General features: G+C 46.6%; 1 protein-coding gene across 3 annotated transcripts in view; it reads right to left on the bottom strand.

Annotated features, from left to right (window-relative positions):
* Positions 1-12,474, bottom strand: part of NHEJ1 (non-homologous end joining factor 1) — a 78,057-nt gene that overhangs the window by 54,532 nt on the left and 11,051 nt on the right. The window lies entirely within an intron of this gene.

Here is a 12,474-nt window from a genome sequence, read left to right on the forward strand (position 1 = left end):
TAGATACATTGATAAATGGACACTCTTTCATTCTCATTTTTTAATTCTATACCACTCTTCCCCTCTGCTAGTACATCTCCTCCTCAGACCTCATGAAATAATTACACAACAGTTTTTCTCGAATGGCTTACAAGAGCCTAGAGGTGTGCAAGACCAAAGGTTGGAAGAAAGCTATGTGGAGGAAGAGAGAAGGCCATCCTCAGGGCAGAGCTCTCTAGCCATGGACCCGGTTTTCCATCTCTCGCGTAAGTGGAATCTCCGTAACGCTCACAAACGGGTCTCAGTCTTGCCTACTGCCCATCTAAAGTTCCAAGTGCGGCTGTGTAGCATGTGGCAAGGCTATGGGGCATGATGGAGTGACACTGGACCAGAAGGTCAGAGCCCTGGGTCCTGGTGTCAAGATCTACCACTGTCAGTCTACTCGAGAGTTCTTTTGTCTTTGTGGGGCCTAATTTCCTCAAAAGCCAAACAAAAAGGTTCAATATATTCTTAGATTGATAAAGTCCCTTCCAGCTCCTCAAATCCCATGGCCCTAATCTTCTCTACATATATCTGAGATGCCACAATTGCCTTCATTGAGGGACTCACCTCAGCCCTTGTCAAGACTTGTAACTGAGTCTCATAAGCACTATATTTACAAACAGGAGGACAGGTCGCTTCTGTAGATAGCTAATCTCATCTGTTTCCTATTGATTCTCATTTACCTCAATATCAGAGCTTACCCCAAAACTGGGGGGAGATGGGGGAGAGTACTCTGCTGGGAGTATTGAGGTGTCCCTCCTTTGGTATCCACTAAATTGCACAACTTCCCTCTGTTCTTCCCCCCTGCTGCTGAGTCTGGGCAAACTGAATGCTAAGACCATTGTCAGTTATTCCTTCTTTAGACCAAGGGGTACCGCCATCCTGTCTCAAAGCTCCGCCCCATTCCTAGCTTCACCCATACCAAACTGGAAGGGGTTCTGTGGGGTCAAAGATTCTCCATTGTATGGCCTCAGAGCTGCTCAGGCTTCCAGGGTAGGAGTAACAGAAAGCAAGGAGCTTTTCAAGGATTCCCTCAAACCACCACACATAGGAAGAGCCTCTCAGATTGTGTAACTGAATAAAACACCTAGCTCGGCAGCCACACAAAATCCTTTCATACTCTGAGCTCAAGATTCGCCTCTTCCAGAAGTACCTCTTCCAAACTAGCCTGCTACGGAGCCCAGAGCCCATCCAAATCAATCTATTTCTTCTCCCTCTGTGCTAACACAGAGTTTGTGTATTTGGAATATCCTTTGCATATATGTAAGTTTCGGTGGTCTGATCTCCCTCTAAAGTCCATCTTTCCAGGGCAGAAACCATGTTTTTACTTTCCAGCATGATTCCACAACGTTTAATATTCTCAATGGTGCTTAAAACGTCCCATCCACATAGAGTTTAAACTTCTAAGTACAAAATCAAATACAGTGAAGATCTCCCATATAGAATGGGGGGAAAAAATGCTTCCTGAGACTTTCTGGCAATTTCTCCCTTGATGATCCCCTTATGGCAGATAATAAGGATGCCTGTGAATCCTGACGTCTTGTTCTGCACACATCAGACAGCTAACGTGCTCATCTGTGGGACTCAGTCTCTCACTTTTCAGTGTGACTCACTGTCCAAAAGAAAGGGAAGGCCATAATAAGAGAACAGAGATAAAGCTAAAGTTATGAAGCCGACACATCAGGAAAACTTAAAGGTAAATCATTTGATACCTTTGTCTTCCCTCTTTGTTTCTATAACCAGAGACAACATTTACCAATGTGAGAGAATCTTCCAAAGCCAAGGCCTTTAAGCTACAACCACTGGTTACTGTGTACTTCCTGCCTACAAGGTACTGCTATGATAAGTGAGGGAGTAAAGACACAAAATGACATGGGAGCTCAGAAGAGGCAAAGAACATGGCTGATACTTGTACTTGTCAGTTTCAGCTGATACTTCTACTTGTCAGTTTCGCTACTTCCATCCTTAACAGAAAAGTCACAAAAGTCACAGGACCATCCAATTCTCTGTTTAAGTCAGTAGAACTAAATGTCCTTGGGAAGGACTTTAAAATTCTTAACTGAAATGGCTACGTCTCCTGGGGAAAGAGGATGGAAACAGGCAGAAATCAAGTCATCTGCTTCTAAACATCACCCATGCCTTCCCACCATCTACAACTCTCAGAGGAAGGATTATTTCTACCCCCCGGACATGCAGCTCCGCAGCTCCCTGTTTTCACATGGTTGTCTCTTCACTAGCTTAAGTCTGTCCCTTTCCAGTGGCTTCTCCTTTGCTTTCAGACACACATGCATCTTTTCATCTTCAGAAGGGGCTTTGCTCAAGCCACCGGTAGCTCAGCAGCTGGCTGTCACTGCCTTTTCATCGTGCAGCTTCTCTGGGTGAGAGTTCTAGACTCATTGTCTTCATTGCCTTATCAACTGATTCTCTGGCTGCCTGCAAATTTGCAGATGCTGTCCAAGATCACAGATGGCCTATGGTCTTTCTTCGGACAGACATGCACCCATCCTCTTTCCCACATGTGGCATTGTGGGTCACCTCCAGGTGGCGGGAAGAACATGGGACTTGAGTAAACAACTAGGAGCAAATCGGGTGAGCTGACCTGAAACAAACTACTTAGCCCTTGAGCCCCTGCTTCTTTATCTTTAAAATGAGAATAAGACCACCAACCTCATAGGTTTGCTGTAAGGATTAAAAGTTATAAGTTAGATGAAGCACCCAGCCACTGTGTCTGGCACATGCACAGATACGCGCGATTAACCATCTGTTCCCTTTTCTTGGTTAATTTCTACTCTGTTCAGATTCTCCTATCTGCTCGCACTTCCTTCACTGGCTCCTATGACTCCTTCCAATGAGAATTGTTCCCCAAATCTCAACCACTGGACTTTTGTTCTTTTCTCTGTGCTCTTCCCAGCCAAAAAAAAAAAAAAAAGAAAGAAAGGTCCATTCTTGTAATTTCAAATATTTCTCCTCTGCAGCAGAGTTCCAGATCTCTCCATTTCTATAGGTTTTCTCAACCAAAGCTTCAACACTACTGTGTCATCACTTCCCAGAGCACTGCCACTTGTAGGTCCTATAATCAATTTAAATCCAAAATGTATGGGGAAAAGACTTTCATCTTATATTTTTAAACAAACTCAGATTATATAGAAGCCATCTTTATATATATAGAGAGAGAGAGACTAGAGCACTGTTTAATCATCATAATGAAATGAATGGACTTTTATGAAACCCTTCCTCTACCAGGGGAAGAGGAGAGAGACTCAACTATGTGGATCTCGCAAAAATGCTCCAGAAGTAGGAGAAGCTTACAGTTCAGGCCGAAGAAGGCTAGATGTTTGCCAGAAATAAGATCTCAGTCATCACTGCCTCACAGCTCAATTCTGAACTAAGCAGATTTCTTAAACTGGAAATGAGAATGAAACCAAATGAGAGACTAATAGTGGATTCAGTGGAGCTAAGCAAACAAATAAAAACCAGCTTTCATTTCAGGAGTTGGAAACTTCCTTTCAATGAAGTAAACTATACAAGCCCCCAGAACAGTGTCTGGTAAGCTGTGCTAGCCTGTCGGGGTTTAGATACAGGGTGCATACGCAATCCAGTTTTCCACAGACCCCTACAAATCTCTGTTGTCTTACACCCAGACCACATATCTACATTGTACATCTGTCTGTCCCCTGGAGGCATCTGTGTGAGTAACACTTGACTTTGAGGCTTTTAGGATATGAGAATTGGGAAGCTGATCAAGTCCTTCACTATCAGGACTCCCAGAATCAGAAATCCATCTCTTGGCTATCAGTAATTTTATCCCATTTGTATTTTTTTTTAAAGATTTTATTTATTTATTTGACAGAGAGAGAAATCACAAGTAGACAGAGAGGTAGGTAGAGAGAGAGGGGGAAGCAGGCTCTCCGCTGAGCAGAAAGCCCGATGCGGGGCTCCATCCCAGGACCCTGGGATCATGACCTGAGCCCAAGGCAGAGGTTTAACCCACGGAGCCACCCAGGTGCCCCTCCCATTTGTATTTTTATATTGATTTCCTTTTTGTTTGCCTCAGATTTTTGATAAGTTTTCTTTTGAAAGTATAAGCCCCTATAATACCCTATAATAGGAAAATCAATAAGGAGGCCTTTTAATATATTCTGGGGCCAAAAAGAAAAGAGGTGGTAGCCACTGGTAGTGGGGTTCAATGGTGCCTACAGGAACCACACTGAAAAAACCCCAAAAAGGAGGCAAAATTCCCAAGAAATGTAGCTGAGAAATACATGCAGCCATCCCTTCCTCCCTGGAGATCTTCATTCCAGAGCTCAAATACTGGTGGATTTGTGCTTTAAATAAGGAAAACCATTCCTTTGTATGCCCAAGATTAGATTTAATTGAGCCCCACCCATGGTTTTCCTAGTCTGTCAATAGGACCACTATTCTTCTGCTCACATAGGCATACCACCGACAGCCTAATCTTCCCAAAGATCGCTTTCATATGTCAATTCTCCAGCCAAAACTTTCCATGGCTTCCCACTATCTACAACAGTAATTAATAACTGCAAGAAGGAAGACCCCAGCTCCTTCTTGGGAGATGAGCCTGTTTGAGAGTCACAGCATGTAATGATAGATATGCATAACTGCACTGAAAATAGCAAATAAATGGATTCCCAGTGGGGAAAAAAAGCTGAAATACATTTACCTTCAGAATACACTACCAAACTTCCAGCCCAGCATTTAAAGCCCCCAAATAAACTAGCCTCGAGTTCTTATCTTGCTAACCTATTTTCTGCTAATCCTCACCCATTCATTATGACTTACACCCTTCACCCATGTGTTTCCCAGCTAAAATGCCTTCCACCTATTTCCCTAGCAAAACCCCAAACCAACATGAAAGTCCAGATCAAGTCCTGCCTTTTGCAGGGAGTTTTTCCAATGACTCCACAACTATGGCCCTTACTATCATTCATCAAGCACAGCAAGCTCTGGTGATTGTATTATCGTCCCGTGTATGTCCACAGAACCAGGCACCAGACACACGTCCAACGCTGAATCCTGGAAGAATGAATTCACTGCAATTTTCTCTAGACGGGAGAACGGATGTACATGATGAAAGACAGGACAGTCTCACGCCCCGAGACTTACACTGCTTTACAATGCCCATGAGGGATACTGAAGAAACATACACCAAGTCCTGTATCTTCTTCGACATACTGAATACCAGGCGTACAGTTGTTGGGCAGCCCTGCTAACTGTGGAGGAAGAGCCCAGGGAGAGGAAAGAGTGAGGAAAGAGGAAACTTACTAACTTGCTTTTGGCTGTATGACTAATGTTCTTTCCAGGATTTTGGTAGGCTCTCCTTCTTTTGGTTTTTGAGATATCTAATTTCTTTACTGGGTCTAAAAGAGAGGCTTTGGGGGCTCTCAGGAAAAAGATTCAAGGTTTGGGGCACCTGGGTGGCTCAGTGGGTTAAGCCTCTGCCTTCGGCTCAGGTCATGATCTCAAGGTCTGGAATCGAGCCCCGCATGGGGCTCTTTGCTCATCAGGGAGCCTGCTTCCCCTCCACCACTGCCTGCCTCTCTGGCTACTTGTGATCTCTCTCTCTGTGTCAAATAAATATATAATATCTTTAAATTTAAAAAAAGACTCAAGGCTTATAGTTCATCCCCAAATTGGGACTATCTCCCAGTAAACAGGCGGCTGGGAGAATGGCAATCTGACATTCTCTCCTTAGGCAATTCTCTCCTTAGATTACTCGTCTAGTTGCCCCAGGGCTTTCTGGGTCTTAGGCTACCAACAGGTGATAAATTCACAGCCTATTTGTAAGATCCGGAAAATAAAGAGAAGAAGGAAGTTAAGATGGCCTCATCCACTCAACAAGTATTTACTGAGTGCCTACTGTGTGCAGAGGCACTGTTCTATGCACTTTGGATAAACCAGGGCACAAAATACCCATCCTTGTCCTTGCTCACCTGCATGTCCTAACAGTGGGGGAAGGTACCATGAACGAGGAATGTAAGGGAATAAGGAAGTTTTCCTATATGTTGGAAGATGAGTGCTACGGAAAAAATTACACGTAGAGCCGTGTGCTGAGGGGCAAGGATGTGGCGTACAGTTTTAAACAGGATAGTCACTGTAAACTCCATTGTGAAGGTGACATTGGAACAAAACCACATACTGTATTTTAGACACATCTCTCCTTAAGAAGTAGAGCTTAACCTCCCCTTTGAGTGTGGCCGGAACTTGGTGCTTCACTTCCAACGGAAAGATTACAGCAAGAGGGTGAGGTGCTGTGACTCCTGGGATTAGGTTATAAAAAGGCTGTCATTTCCATTTTGGTCTTGGGCTGTCTCTGGAATCTTCTGCTCCAGAGGAGGCCAGGACCATGTCATGGGAGCAGCCCTGTGACAGGGCAATGGCACCTCCAGCCAACAGCCATATGAGAGAGCCTGGAAGTCATTTCTCCGCCCCTCCCAGCCAGCATCTTGACGACAACTTCACGAGAGACCCGGAACCCAAATCACCTTGCAAAGCTGCTTGCAAATTCCTGGCCCTCCACAACCGTTTGTTGTTTTAAACCATACCGTTTGGGGGTAATTGGTTATAAAGCAATAGAGAACTAATCCAGAAATAAAGGAAGTGAGGGAGTTGGCCACACAGGTGTCTGAAGAAAGAACATTCCAGGCCGAGGAAACAGGAAGCAGAAAGAACTAAAGGCAGGTGGTGTTAGAGAGCTAGAAAACCAGCAAGCAGCCCCTGAGGGCGCAGGGAAGAAAAGGAAGAAGAAAGCAGTAGATGAGGGCAGGAGGGTAATGAGGTCCAGACCACGTAGGGCTTTGTAGGCCACCGTAAGGCCTTTGGGTTTTACTCGAGAAGTGTAATGTGAAGCCAATGCAGGAGGTTGAGCAGGGGAGTATCACGATGCGACCTGTGTTTTATTAAGATTGCTCTGTGGGTAATGGGCCAGAAAGGGGTGTAGGGAGCAGCAGGGACATCAGTAAAGACACTATTGCAATGAAGCAAGAAAGAGACAGCTGTGGCTCAGACCAGAATGGCAGCAGCAGAGTTGAAATTATGGGTGTACTCTGAAGGCAGAGCAAACAGGATTTCCTGATGGGCCAGATGCGGGGTGTGAGAGAAAGACAGAAGTCAAGGATGACTCCAAGGTCTGAGGCCCTGGCAAGTGAAAGGGTGACGTTTCCATCAGCTGAAAGGGGAGGAGGTTGTTGGAACAGCAAATTTGGGGGGTAAGATTAGAAGTTCAGGTTTGGGGGCACCTGGGTGGCTCAGTGGGTTAAGCCTCTGCCTTCGGCTCAGGTCATGGTCCCTGGGTCCTGGGATCAGGCCCCGCATCGGGCTCTCTGCTGAGCGGGGGAGCCTGCTTCCCCCTCTCTCTCTGCCTGCCTCTCCGCCTACTTGTGATCTCTGTCTGTTAAATAAATAAATAAATAAAAATTTAAAAAAAAAAAAAAAAGAAGAAGAAGTTCAGGTTTGGACATGCTGAGTTTGAGATTCTATTGGACTTCCATGTGGAAATGTTGAGCAGGCAGTCCAGAGTTTGGGGGCGAGGTCTAAGAATAGAGATTAAATCCGGGACTCGCCGACAAGGCGGAAGTGAAAGCCAGGGGACTCCCTGAGATCACTCAAGTGAAAAAAGATAAGAGCACCGAGGACGGAATCCTGGGGCACTCCCACATTAAGAGGTAAGGGAGCGGTGCCCGGCTGCCTCAGTCAAAGGAGCATGGGACTCTTGATCCTGGGGTGTCAGGGCTGTGAGTTCAGCCCTGTGTTGGGTGTAGAGATTACTTAAAAAAAAAAAAGGTAAGGGAGAAGAAGAACCAGCAAGAGATTCTGAGAAGGAGCAAACCAATGAAGTAGGAAAAAAAGCAGAAGAGTTTCATAGTATGGAAGCCACGTTAAGAAAACATTGAGGAGAAGGAAGTCACAAGCTTTACGAAGGAAAAACCTAAACGAGGGTAGATGGGCCAACTCAGTTTTCCCGCCTCCCTATCCGTCCTTTTCATTTCCATATCCTCGCTTATGCCAAACGCTATGGCAGAGGTCTGTACTGGAGGCTTTAGCAGGAGAGTATGCCAGCGCCTGAAAGAAGAGGGCTGAGGAAAGGAGAAACGCTCATGGAAAACTCACGAGAGGGATGAAGTCTGTGCAGTCAGGAAAGTTGAGTAGGGGTCTGTCTCGAGCACAAGAGGGAAGAGAAGTCCAGGCAAACTGGTCAAGGGATGTATGGGCATCAAGACTTCCGTGTGCCAGAGTGGCCACGAATCAGGCTGCAGAGGTCAAGGGGACCAAAGCACGAACGACCTCGTGTGCCATGCCAGGAGGTGGAACCACTGAATGACCAAGCAATCGGCTTGCAGTTTCTGTTTCAAAGACACTACTCTGCTGTAATACAGACTCAACTGGAAGAGGGGTAAGGACTGACCGTGTGACAAGTCAGGAGGCTGCTGGAAGGGCAGACCAGAACCAGAAAATGTTGTGGGCCGGGGGGCGGCGGGGATAGCTGCTACTCTTAGCAATGGATGCCAGAAGAGAGGAGAGGAGATTCGAGAGACAGCTGACGAGTTAGGCTTTGGAAATCAGGACAAAGAGAAAAGCAGGTACCTCCCAAGTTCCCAGCTTCAAAAGCTGAATGGATACAGGTATGATTCCCCAAGATAAGGAATGCCGGAAGAGAAATCAATCTCTTCTGAGGTGTAGGGGGTCTATTTTGGACATGGGTAGGGTGCTACAATGTGGAATATCCAAGTAGAAGTCAAATAAAAGTGCAGAAAGAAATGTGGGCTGCCTAATGAAGATAGAAAATTGGCCCTCGGTGGCATACGAGTGACAGTTCCAAGAGAGATCTGGATGAGACGACCCAGAGAGAGAAGAGCGAGGCGAGAAGGACACAGTCTTGAGTGACACTAACATTGAAGTGGCAGGTGAAGCGTGGGACGCCAGCTGAGGAAACCAAGCAGAAGCTGTCCTCCATGGATGAAATCAACCAGAAGGCAATTTCCAGGTTAAATGACTCCTCCTCTTTCCCCAGGCAGCTTTGATAAAACCCCTAGCTTTCTAAGAGCAGAAAAGAGTATCTTCCCAACTAGAAGTATCTGCCTGAGCACCATTTAGGACGCTCAGCAAATCAGTGTCCACCATAGTTACATAACTGTAAGTACACGCTAAAAATTTGTGAAGGTATTACACTGAACGGATTAAATGGCACGACGCAATGGGAGTGTCGGGCGGACCCAATACTTTCCTCTGAAGACAGGGACGGAGAGGATCTCGCTGTGAAGTGCCCACCCCAACCCCCGCCCCTTAAAGAAGCCAGTTTCATGCAACTGCTCAGGTTTTGGTGTCAAGGGCTGATTCCTGGCCAGGGGTTGCCAGCTGCAGAGGGCGGGGCTCTATTTTGGGCTGCCTGCTGTCCCTGAGCCTGGCCGCGTCTGGTTTGAGCAGCACGCAGCCCCAGTGACTCACACACCCAGGCCAACCGCCTGTGGCTCAGTGGCATGGCCTCGGAATGCCAGCCTCAGGCCAGCTCCCTCCTCACCCCATTACACTGGGATAAATAAATAAAGAGCCCGCCAGCAGCCGCACAGCCTGATGGCAACCAGATGGAGAGGGGGAGGCGGGGACAGGGCTGGAGGGAAGGAACTCCCTCCACTGGACCAGAGTGAGAGAAGGCCACACCAGCCTCATCCTCCTCAACTTTGCTCACGCAGTTCCTGGGCCATGTAGGAATCATTCCCGAATCCTTGACTCATCTCCCACTCTGAACAGTGCCTCCCAACCCCCAGTCCTAGGAGATGCTCTCTGTGGGGATCTTCCCTCTATGAAGAGCACACCAGCAGCCACTCCTCCCAGCTGACCCAAAGAACACTGCCAGGACGCCCCCTCCAGTCAGGCCACCATCGATGGGCCCCCTTGGGCTCCCTGGAAATGCGAAATCCAAGGCTAGGGGGGCGGGGGAGGAAAAACAAAAGAACCAAATATGAAGACATAACCCGTGGTCAACCCTTAAATATTTTTGCTGGCCCTAGTATCCTAGAATCCTCCCTGTCCTACTGCCCTCTGCGCCCTATCTCTGTGGCCTCTCTCCTAGAACCAGGAAAAACAGACCCCAGCACTGACCGTGAGGCCCCTCTGACATCAGCCCTGCTCCACCCCCCCGTCCCCCGCACCTTCGTCCCAGGCTTTCTGTCCCTGGTTTGTTTATCTTCCTATGTTGCTTATTTTGATGGCACATCCTTTCAGCTGTCTTAGGTGACCCCATGACCCTTCTGTGTCCTGTTTGTAGGACCCCAGACAAGCAGAGTCACTGAAAAGGTGCAGTGGCCATAAGAAATTCTGCAGTCCCATGAGGAAGCTGGTTCTAGCAGGTACGCGGGACACTCCGTGATCCTGGAGGACAGTACAGTGATCCTGTCCTTGCGAGATTGGGAGTATGACACACTCTCCTAGCCCTTAACCCTCCTCTAACTGGTGTACACGACCCATTAGAGCGGCAGAACAGGGATGATCCCTCCTCCTAAATGTCCGGCTACAGCAACATGACCTTAGGCAAGTCACCTACCCTGTCTGAGGCCCACCTTCTTCACCCAGGAAATGGAAAACTACAGCTACCTGTTTCTCAGATCCTTTGAAGATATATAAAATTCTCTAAGTCTCTGTGGTTTGGGTGTGGTCCACCCAGGGCTTAGAAGACCAGTATTCATGAAGTAATTGATTCCAAAACACCAATACGCCTCCTGGGCTACCCCGAGCTTCTGTATGCTTTCTCATTCCACAACTGCAGGATTGTGTCCTGCCCCCACCCCTGCCCCCAAAGCATGGAACAGATGAGCTTCCAATTGGACAAATGAGAAAACAGAGGCTCTGGGAGCACTGATTCAACCAAAGCTGCAAAATAAACCAGGAGAAGAACCCAAGACCCCAGATACAGAGGTCACAAGCAGCACTGTATCCACAGGCCACATTTCCCCAACTTTCATGAGATCCCCCTCACCCCCCCGTTCCCAGCACACATTTATCAACATCTTCTCCGACAGACTTATGGAGAACCTGCTACTCCTATGCACTGTGTTCGGCACCGGGGACATAGAAATGCATTCGATGCAGTCCTTGTCCCCAAAACGTTCAGAGATCAATAGAGGAGAAAGGCACAGTCTCACAGACATATAAACAGCAGATTCTATCACACAGTTATAAGTGGTAAAACAGAGGTAGGAACCAAGGTACGACAGCAGCAGGGAAGAAGGATTATCTTTACAGGGAGAGTCTGGAAAAGTCTCCCAAAGAAGTCAAAGCCCACACTTAAAAGACTAATAGAAATTTACAAGGTAGATAAGGCCAGGGCACTGGGTGTTATAGATAAAGGGAACAATGCATGCCAAGACGTTAAGGCTAGAGGAAGGCATTTTGGCAATCCAAAGTCATTCTCTGTGACTTAAAGCATAAAGTTCATAATGAAAAATATCAAGAAACCAAGCTAGAGGGGTATGTGGGCACCGGATCAGGAAGGGACCTTCTGCTGAGCTAAGAATAAGCCTTGCATTGTTTAGCTAAGGGGCTGGGGCAGGGAATCAGTATGTCGTCCCCAGCCTGTGTTAGCCTCCTTAATATGAACACTTAGAGACAGAGGAAGCTATCTGACAGAAAAATGGCCGAGGAAATCTCTCTGTGGCAAGTCTAGGTTTAATGGTCTCTCTTTCCCCATAAAGACTTGAAATCTATTCTACTTCAAGATGTAACAGTGTGAGCTTCTCTTCTTCTCCAGAGTTAGACTGCTTCAGTAGATGGACTCAGTACTCAACTTGCCTTTTTTGTTTTTAGTGTTAAGCCCCGAAGCATGATGGCATCTTTGCTCAGCCAATGTACAGAGGCAGAACACAAGGTTCCAAGTCAAAAACACCTGCTTCCTTCCTGCCCAGCCCTGGGAAAAATATCAGTTTCATATTCAAAAGAAATATGAGTCACAATCCTTGTCCACAAGGGATTTACAAAGTAGCCTAGATGGCAAGACAGAAATACGAATGATCTATACAGAACACGATATTATAATAGCATTATTTGCTTACATAGTGAAGCACCAACTTGGGTCACATGTATAATTAGAAAAAAGGGCAATAATGCTAAGGTACCAATTGTACAAGCAACAAGTCCTAAAAGAGTTAGAGAAGGAGAAGATCAATATTGACTGGTATTATCAAAGGTCACTATTATTAATACTCCCCCTGTTTGGCATTTAATAGATGTTTCTTTTGGCCAAGCTTAATCCTTAGAAGGGAAACCTAGGCAGGAGCTTCTGACAGGCCACAATTATCTACTCCCCATTCATTCCTTTGCCAGTCCCCTTGTATAAACACTGTGATTTTCCACAGCCTACTGTGCCCACAAGACAGTTCCCAAATGGTAATCCTGTGCTTTTCACCTTCCTCTGCTGTGGGATATTGGAGGGGCCCAGACCAG

The sequence above is a fragment of the Mustela erminea genome, chromosome 8, assembly GCF_009829155.1.
Source record: "Mustela erminea isolate mMusErm1 chromosome 8, mMusErm1.Pri, whole genome shotgun sequence".
NCBI lineage: Eukaryota > Metazoa > Chordata > Mammalia > Carnivora > Mustelidae > Mustela > Mustela erminea.